General features: G+C 45.2%; 1 long non-coding RNA gene across 1 annotated transcript; it reads right to left on the bottom strand.

The window, feature by feature from the left end:
• Positions 1–694: 694 nt before the first annotated feature.
• Positions 695–5,658, bottom strand: LOC120064654. The gene is made up of 3 exons (XR_005478623.1): positions 5,549–5,658; positions 1,792–1,827; positions 695–1,465 (listed from the first exon to the last, which is right to left on the bottom strand). It is a non-coding gene; the product is annotated as an uncharacterized LOC120064654 (long non-coding RNA).
• Between the last annotated feature and the right edge of the window lie 326 nt (positions 5,659–5,984).

Genomic DNA, 5,984 nt, shown 5'->3' with positions numbered 1-5,984 from the left:
AGAACGCCACAGGATGTTTTTGTGCTGGTCAAGGGCAGTCAAGTCTGGGGTGAACGAAGGGCTATATCTGTTTGTTTTTTCAATGGGGCATGCTTATTTAAGGGTGATGAAAGCACTTTGAAAGAGCAATCCTCTACTGACGGGATGAGGTCAATATCCTTCCAGGATACCCGGGCCAGGTCGATTACAAAGGCCTGCTCACTGAAGTGTTTTAGGGAGCGTTTGACAATGATGAGGGGTGGTCGTTTGACCGCAGACCCATTACACATTCAGGAAATGAGGCAGTGATTGCTGAGATCCTGGTTGAAGACAGCAGAGGTGTATTTAGAGGGCAAGTTGGTCAGGATGATATCTAAGAGGGTGCCCATGGTTACGGATTTAGGGTTGTAGGTAGGGTAGGTAGGTTCCTTGATAATTTGTGTGAGATTGAGGGCATCTAGCTTAGATTGTAGGATGACCGGGGTGTTAAGCATATCCCAGTTTAGGTCACCTAACAGTACAAACTCTGAAGATAGATGGGGGGCAAACAATTCACATACGGTGTCCAGGGCACAGCTGGGGACTGAAGGTGTGTGTGTGTGTGTGTGTGTGTGTGTGTGTGTGTGTGTGTGTGTGTGTGTGTGTGTGTGTGTGTGTGTGTGTGTGTGTGTGTGTGTGCATAAAAAAGAACAATCACAAATAGAGTTGATAAGAATATATTGTATATATTGTAAATACAGTCCACTTATTAAGTACAATACATACAGCTGTTTTCATTAAGAGTGTAAAAGTAACCAAGCACATATATGGCCCTGAAGCCTTGTCTGTAGGCTGTAGGAGAACTTAACAGTTGGAATGAATACAGTCTCCAAAGCAGTGGACCTCTGAGCTCTGAGCGGTGGTGTTTCACCAGAGGTTGAACTCCAACTTGCTGCCGAAGAGAGAAAGACCCACATTTCCATCCTTGACAGAGACGCCTGTACCCAGAACTTGTACAGTGACCCCATCCTTGCCTACTTCAAAGCCTGTATCAACTGCTTGATGCACTGGCCACTTCACCGGACCAACGGATGCAGAGGCACCTTTGACCTTGAGCATTACTTTTGCTCCATCGGTTGTTGCCTGAAAAGCACCACTAGCGCTGGGCAAGCTGCCCTCCACCTTCAACACGCCTATGTCTATTTCAGCCTTCCCTAATGCGTAGTCAATGTGCCCACTAAATCCTTTTTCCATCGATCCCCCAATACCAGCTTTGATGTTGGGCAACTCAGCCTTTGCCCTTAACACGCTGCGCTCATATTCACCCTTATACAACCCTGCTTCCCCGCACCACTTTGTCTCTCCACCGTTGAGGTTTGTGCATTGTTGAACAGCGTATCAACAGATGAGTTTAGAGGTCGGTCCATGTTCTCATTCATCTCTTTGAATCCCCAAGGCCCAGTTACTCGTTCAAAGCAATCTTCAACGGCAGATAAAGCTTTAACGGCTGCGTTTTACCATGTTGTTAGTACAAGATGGAGAAAGAGGAGTGGGGGGATTAATAGAGTAATATTATGGAATCAAGGATTGACAGTCTATGAGATCAACATTGTTTGTTTATAAATACTCAGCAAAACATAAGCAAATAACAACAACTTTATATTTGGGTGAAGGTTACAATGGGTAAGGCTAAGCTCATGAGGCAACATGTTATATTCTTCAAGAGTCAGTGGGTATAGATCATTAATTGAACAACAGGAAGTCTTTAAATTATGCTATAATTTGAAGGTAAATTTTTCCTCATGTGTGGTTCATGTAGCCTACAGTATGTACCTTCTTTGTCCGACATCTCTCAGGTAACAGGGCTGCCTGTCGGGAGAGAGGAGTCATTATTAACTGCCCAACAGAGTAGAACAGCACAGACAGAGCACTAGAAGGTCTCTGGGAAAAAAGCCAATGTAAAAAAGTAACGAAGTAAAACGTTTGCTGATGTGATACAGTTTACAATAATTAACCAAAGCAAACCAGAAATGTATCTATGAACTTTTTTCTAATTTTACATGATGACAATCAGTCCATTTTCAGTGATGGAGTAAAAGTAAAAATGCCTTAATAGAAAATGACTCAAGTAAAAGTGAAAGTCACCCAGTAAAATACTACTTGAGTAAAAGTCTAAACGTATCTGGTTTTAAATGTACTTATGTTCAGTGGTGGGAAAAGTACTCAATTGACATACTTGAGTAAAAGTAAAAAGTAAAAGTAAATGGTATGCAGCAAATTCCTCATATTACCCAAACTAGACAGCACAATTTTGTTGTTAAAAATGATTTTTTTTTTTACAGACAGACAGGGACACACTCTATTTCAAGAAAATGTCAACTTAATTTCATGTCGGCCCTTCCCTTTTTAGGGTGGCAGGTAAGCGGTTAGAGCGTTGGGCCAGTAACCGAAAGGTAGCTACAGATGTAGAATCTTAATTGAAATCTAGATGAGCTTCGTGACTTACATGAATTCACTGAAAACTCGAAATACCACACGGTTATATAAACAGAATTGCACTTTTTATGCAGGCTAATTTTGGCCAGCTAATAGCCTAACTACCGATTGAGCAACATTATGGACTAAATGTTAAAATTCTGTTGCCTCAGGATTACTTTTCTGCAACAATACTGGTCAAATTAAGATTCTATATCTGTAGTTGAAATCCCTGAGGCAACAAAGTGAAAAATCTGCCCTTAGGCAAGGCACTTAACCCAAATTGTTCCAGTGATGAGTGTAACGTTCCAGTGGCAGTGTAACGATCGTTGTTGGAAGGATGGTCGGACCAAGATGCAGCGTGGGGTAGGTTAATCATTTTTTATTTTTGATAACCGGCACAAAACAAGAAAGAGATACAAACGAAACGTACAGCCTTGTAGGGCTAAAAAGCAACAATACAAAATCAAGATCCCACACACAACAGGTGGAAAAGGCTGCCTAAATATGATCCCCAATCATACCTCGCCCCAAAGGTGCGGACTCCGGCAGCAAAACCTGACTCTATGGGGGAGGGTCCGGGTGGGCATCTAGCTTCGGTGGCGCCTCTGGTGCGGGGATCGTTCTTGAAGCGCCGGACCGTGGATCGTCGCCGGAGGCTCCGGACCGTGGATCGTCGCCGAAGGAACCGGACCGTGGATCGTTGCCGGGGACTCCGGACAGTAGATCGTCGCCGGAGGAACCGGACCGTAGATCGTCGCCGGGGACTCCGGACTGGGAACCCTCGCCGAAGGCTCCGGACTGGGAACCCCCGCTGGAGGCTCCGGACCTTGGATCATCACTAGAGGCTCCGGGCCATGGATCATCACTAGAGGCTCCGGGCCATGGATCATCACTGGAGGCTCCGGGCCATGGATCATCACTGGGGGCTTCGGGCCATGGATCATCACTGGAGGCTTCGGGCCATGGATCATCACTGGAGGCTTCGGGCCATGGATCATCACTGGAGGCTTCGGGCCATGGATCATCACAGGAGGCTTCGGGCCATGGATCATCACAGGAGGCTCCGGACTGCGAACCGTTGCTGGAGGTTCCTGACTGTGAACCATCGCTGGAGGTTCCGGGCTGCTGACCGTCGCCAGAGGCTCTGGACTGGGAACCGTCACTGGAGGCCTGGTGCGTGGAGCTGGCACAGGATGTATTGGGCCGTGGAGGCGCACTGGAGGTCTGGAGCGTAGAGCTGGCACAACGCGTCCTGGACAAATGACCACCTTCGCACAGCAAGTGCGGGGAGCTGGCACAGGACACACTGGGCTGTGAAGGCGCACTGGAGACACAGTGCATAGAGCTGGCACAGGATGTACTGGACCCTGGAGGCGTACTGGAGACCAGGAGCGCTGAGCCAGCACAACCTGTCCTGGACAGATACCCACTTTAGCACGACAAGTGCGGGGAGCTGGCACAGAACGCACCGGGCTGTGGAGGCGCACTGGAGACACGGTGCGTTAAACCGGAAAACATGGCACCTGAACGGTGACCAACTCCCCACAGTGAGTACAGGGAGTTGGTTCTGGTTCCCACCTTGGCTCCGCCAACCACCCCGTGTGCCCCCCCAAAAAACATTTTTTGAGGCTGCCTGTCGAGTTTCCGTCGTGGCCGCGAACCCCGGTGTTCCTAATGTTATGCACACTCAGTGTATAAGCACCCACCCAAGTTTTTGATTTCATTTTCTTTATCCCTGGTGTGTGATTGCACTTATTGCCGAATAGTTAAATATGTAATAATACTATTAATCAGCATAGACTGCTGGAATGTATACTACCGGTATATAAGAATATACTTGAGATCACGATCATCGGCCGAATTAATATGCCCCTGATCACACGCAAACACAGTTCACTTTCATAGCAGCCATATACAAAGAACATGATTCCTTTGATCATTGTATAATTCCTTCTTGCAGCTACGCACTCTCCTCCTCTCAACTTTTCCCTTCACTTGTAGACTTCAGTGCACAACACATCAACTGTCTGTGACCAAGCGAAAAAACCTTTCCAAGCCAAACCGTCATATCATAACCGCTAACCACTACACACAGCCTCCATCGTTATCACCATATTAGCTAACGTCATAATCAACTTAGCTACTAGAACTTACATGTTAGTAAACCCGCTACAATCATTCAGTACAGTGTAGAGTCAGCAGGCAGTTTAGCAGTTACACCTGCGGGCCCTGGTAGCTATAAATGAATAAAACCAAAAGCTTACCTTGACTTGGAGGAGATCCAGTGTTGGATAGTCATAGCCAGCAAGCTAACATAGCATCTCTCTCTGTTTGAGCTGGGTGTTTGAGTAGGCTAAACTAGTTTGCTGCATTTGCTAGCTAAGTAAGAGAAAGTGAAAAAAATACAACGAAATATAGCTACCGCTCTCTCTCTCTCTCTCTCTTGCTTCTCCTTCATTTTTTAAATAAATTTGTTCAAACTGTTCAACTATTGTCTTTGTCTCTCTTTGAGTCAACTACTCACCACACTTTATGCACTGCAATGCTAGCTTATGCTTTCAGTACCAGATTATTCCTTGATCCTTTGATTGGGTAGACAACATGTCAGCTCATGCTGCAAGAGCTCTGATAGGTTGGAGAACCTAAGTTGTCAGAATTACTGTGTAGGTCTATGGAAGGGGGTGAGAACCACAATCCTCCTAGGTTTTGTATTGAAGTCAATGTACCCAGAGGAGGACGGAAACTAGGTGTCCTCCAGCTACACCATGGTGCTACCCTACAGAGTGCTGTTAAGGCTACTATAGACCTTCAATGCAAAATTGTGTATTTTGGTGACATGTAAATATATTTAGAGTAGTTTTGTCAAAAAATAAGCATTTACATTTTTATGAAATTCACTGAGGAAAATGGTCCTCCCCTTCCTCCTCTAAGGAGCCTCCACTGCCGTAGAGCAGACACATGGATGCAATAAAAACCCTCGTCATACATAATATATACAGAGTCATACAGATTTTTGTTCACAACCCCAAGCTCACAAATACATGTCCACATACTGTAGTCTAAGTGTAGGGACACTAAAAGTTTGTTCTGAGTAGTTAAGTTTGATAAGTACCTTTCAGGTCAGTCTACTAGGTGTTCTCAGGAATGGAATTTTGAAGTCAATGTCATGTCTTACAGATTTTGCTGTTCGAACGTATATAGTTGCACTTTTCTGTCATACGTGACCCATAAAGTTAAACTGACCAATGAGAGTATATGGTTTTTTAGAGGAGCGCAGGAGAATAATTAACTCAGTACGAAACTTTGAACTCACTGTTATAATAACACAGTAAAACCCAGCAGCGATTTATGAGAAGAGGAAAGTGAAAGCAATCAGTTGATATATCAGTATAGGTCGTTATCAATTTAATGTCACAATAAGATGCAGAGCGTTTTTGCCTGCTGGGGGGCGAGGAGACCCCCGGCTCTGCTAAAACCATTGACAACTGGGGGTTGTTAAATAAGGGATTCAAGGGATTGTTAAATAAATGTCAACTATTTGGTGGTAA

This window comes from Salvelinus namaycush, chromosome 20, assembly GCF_016432855.1.
Source record: "Salvelinus namaycush isolate Seneca chromosome 20, SaNama_1.0, whole genome shotgun sequence".
Lineage (NCBI taxonomy): Eukaryota > Metazoa > Chordata > Actinopteri > Salmoniformes > Salmonidae > Salvelinus > Salvelinus namaycush.
Note: the sequence above shows the minus strand (reverse complement) of the source record. Positions and strands in the feature narration are given on the sequence as shown.